This window comes from Arachis ipaensis, chromosome B06, assembly GCF_000816755.2.
Source record: "Arachis ipaensis cultivar K30076 chromosome B06, Araip1.1, whole genome shotgun sequence".
NCBI lineage: Eukaryota > Viridiplantae > Streptophyta > Magnoliopsida > Fabales > Fabaceae > Arachis > Arachis ipaensis.
The window spans coordinates 135,729,211-135,733,492 of record NC_029790.2 but is presented as its reverse complement, the minus strand read 5'-3'; positions in this window follow the sequence as shown (position 1 = coordinate 135,733,492).

The following is a 4,282-nucleotide window of genomic DNA, read 5'->3' as shown; positions in this document are numbered from 1 at the left end:
GGTCATATGTCACGAAATTAATTATTGCAAGACAAACATGCCAGCTTTACATTATTTTAATTTATATTATCAGTTTATTGTATTATTGATGTTAACTTTGAGTCTTTATCTATCTTTAATAATTCTCTAGAGATCCAAAATATATTTTTTTTCCCTTGCTTTAATTTCCCAGATGTCTCAAGTTATATTTATTTCATTAATACTTTAGAGGAATATACATTAATGAGAAATCATGAATACAGCAACACTACTATAAACAACATGTAACGCAAGTGCCAATAATAATAAATTACATTATCCTTTTTCTTAACTCTAAATTAGATTACTACTACTATTAGTAGAATATAAAGTAAACAACGCAAGAGTCAAGGAAAGTTATGAAATAACCTTGTGAAAATACATGGTCAAACTTTACGGGACACTTTATTACTTGTATTATATATAAGACAATCACTTAAAAAAAAGTGACTATGCTCTCAAAAGAGCAAATTAAAGAGTAGTATTTTTTTTTTTTAAACCCGTGACCTCTTAATTGAGTATGGAGAGTCTATGTCATTTGAGCTATAACTCATTGGCAGAGTAGTATTTAGTTCAACTAAAAAATATATATTATTAGTTATTAAAAAAATACTAACATTAAAATAATATATGTTACAAAAGATATATACTTAACGAAATTGAAAAAAAAAATCAGAACAAAAAAAAGGAAATAAAATGGCCTAAGACCATAGTTAAAAAAGAATAAGAGAATATTGGAATCCTAAGAGTGGTTAAAAGTGGTAAAAGGCAAAGGTTCTATGGTCACACTAAAGAGAGAAGCATATAGAAAGATGAATTGATAGAAACATTTTAATTGGAAATAACAATTTTTGGTCAGTTTCTCTCTTTACATTTCGCTTTCCATACTCGAATTATATTCACTTCCTTTGTTCTTTTCCTTAAAATTCATGGACACTTACTTTTAATATATAAACAAAGTTCAATGAATTATTCTCTTCCTTTGCAAAATCTTCAACCCCATTTTGAATATCCTAATTATTACCCTATTACCTTACTTCGCTTTCTGTGTATATTCTTTACTTTAGGAAAACACACACACTACTACACTTTTTAATTTTGATATTAAAAAAAAAATATTTTGTAGCATTGTTAGAATATGGTGTATTTAACCAAAATGTGGAAAATATATATCAAATCAACATATTTGTCTTTTAAAATATCTAATAATTTATTAACAATAAAAAAATTATTTAATTTATTTATATTTTAACAAATTTAAATTTGACAAATTAATAAGATTAATTAGTAAATTTAAACTTGATATATTCAAATTTTTATAATAGTCTAAATTTAAATCTATTTTAAAATAGGAGTTACAAGGCAGACTAAGCTAAGCCAAATACAGATGAGACTATAGACTCCTGAGTCCTGACCCACAACCTAACTTATTTCTACTTAACCTCCACATATCTTGGATGCACACCATCCGATTACACATTTGTTACATATTCCAGGTGGATCCAAAATCTATTAAATTTTAATTCGTTTTGGATCTCAGTATTCAAAATGCGATATACTACAGAAAATGATAAATATTCTATATGTTACATTTTTTAGGCCGTTAAAATGGGCTAAATTTATTGGATCGGTCCATTTACTCATTTAAATGAATGAAATTTGTCTTTCGATTAAATTTCGGACTAAACGGTTGAATCCGATTAACAAAAAAAAAATAACGGATTAAACGGGCTAGTCCGTAGACTAAATAGATGGCCCGTTTAACTATTTTTTTTACAAAAAAATAGTATTTTTAGTCGATATTTTTTTGATGATGGCCCGTTTAATTTTTTTTTACATTTTTTAAAAAAAGTAGTACTTTTAGTAGATATTTTTCTCGATCCGACCCGAAAAGCCGACCAATCAACTAAAAACAAAAATTTTTAAAGATTTTTGACCAAAAAGTAATATTTTTTGTCAAAATATTTTTTAAAAAATAAAATAAAAGAATAAACGGGCTGGCCCGTTTAACCCACGGACTGACCATAAACGGTCCGGGTTGAAAAATTATGTCCCGCGAATAAAGCGGGCTTAAACGGTCCAACCCATTTAACACACGAATTTAACAGGCCAAGCTTAAATGGGCCGGACTAGTCCGTTTGACAGCCCTGTATATTTTAGTAAATAAAGTATTTAAATAATTTAAATAAAAAATTTCATTATATTTTGTGTTGTCATCGTGTAATAATTGAACTTAGAAATGTTAATTTGATAATTATAACTAAGGGTAAAGTATATTTTTTATCTTTGAAGTTTGATAAAAGTTTTAAAAATACTCCTAAGTTTTATTTTGTTTCAATTTTGTCCCAAAAGTTTTCGATTTGCATCAAATATACCTTTAACGACTAAATTTTCAAAAAAATTAAAACCGATTCAACAACAATTTCATAATAATAACCTCTCAACACAAGTAAATCAAACATAATTTTCATGTATTATTATTAGATTGATCTTAAATTTTTTGAAAATTTAGTCATCGAGGATATATTTGATGCAAATCAAAAACTTATGGGATAAAATTGAAACAGAATAAAACTTAGGGGTATTTTTGAAACTTTTGCCAAACTTCAAGGACAAAAAGTATACTTTACCATATAACTAATATTTATAGAAAACTAACTTTTTATTTTCTTAAAATTATTATAAAAATAGATTAAAAAAATCCTAAAAAAAACAGTTATGTTTAACTTGCTATTTTCGAATTAATTATTTATGTTCATATTTGTTACTAATAACGTCACTCAGTCATTTCCACAGTTATTTTGTGTATGTTACTTAATTACTCCCTTTCGCACTGGAAAATGCTATTAATGAATGTGGCCTTGGTCATCAAGAAAACCTCAGAGATAAATGTCTTTTGTGCCAACTAGCTACCTATCGCCTATTACACCAGCTTTTACATCTTCTCACTTCTCAAGGAAGGAACCCCTTTTAGTCTTTTACCTTATTATGGTCATTCTTAAATTAAAAAAAAAAAAGAAAAGAAAATATAAATAATAAATAACATAAAGAGAAAATAATTTAATTTACAAAGTAAACAAGATTTTTTCTTTACTTCATCACTGATGATTAAACTCTTTACCTCATCCTCAATCTCATCAATAATGTAAATGAAGCATGAAGAGAGTAAGAATCAGAAAAAAAAAAACAAAAAAAAAAAGAAAATCAAAGTAATAAAATAGATCATATATTTAGTCTAAAAATATAACAATAATCTTTTATTCATATTTTCATCAAGTTATTTGGTTCACCGAGTAACTTTACGTGTTTAGGGTACACCTACACTTAATTTTGGACTCTTAAAAAATTGAATTTTTTATTTTTAATATTGGAGTGGTAGTGGTGTTTTTTTAAAATGTGGATTATTGGAGTGTTATACTCAAATGTGAAATTGTTTAATTAGAGAAGCAGAAATCGGACAGTACGATTTATTAGAGGTACAGAAATCGGACCGTCCAATTTATTAGAGGTACAGAAATCGGACCGTCCGATTTTTAGAGGTGCACAAATCGAACCGTCCGATTTGTGGTAAAAAAAAAATTTAAGATACAGAAATCGGACCCTTCAATTTGTGTACTTCCACAGTTTTAAAAAACACCAAAAATTATAATGTTAAGGTATATCACCACTTCTACTTTCATAACAAAAAAAATTAGCCTAAAAAATTTCATGCTGACCTCTCAAGAAAATCTATTTTTTCCCTCTAGGGTTTAGATCGGACATTAAAAAAATAAAAAATAAATAGTATGTAAAATTATAAATAAGAAAATGAAAATTTTCATAAACTAACAACGTAACTATATGCAATCAAAACACACAAAGTTACTGAAGCACCAAATTTGGAGATAAGAATAAATACATAAATTAAATAAAACATTAGGATAAAACCAAAATATATTAGCACAATCGTAGAAATCAATTGAGATATGACATGGCTTCCAGAATGAGATGGCAATCAATGGCACCAGAGAGAGCAACATCAATAATTTTATGATATTAGTGTTTGGGGAATAACAGAAGTTCTTAGGTGCATTAATTAACTACTGTTTTTCTATGTAAATTTAGAGGAATGCTACGGGCGAACTTTTTGGGATTTATAGTCATCAAATAGTTATCAATAAAATTTGTAATAGTTTGAGATTAGTGTGAAATTTCATCCAATGACTCACTCTTTTTTGTTGGTTACATGCTGACCAGAATTTGATAAAGTTACTGTTCCCTAGAC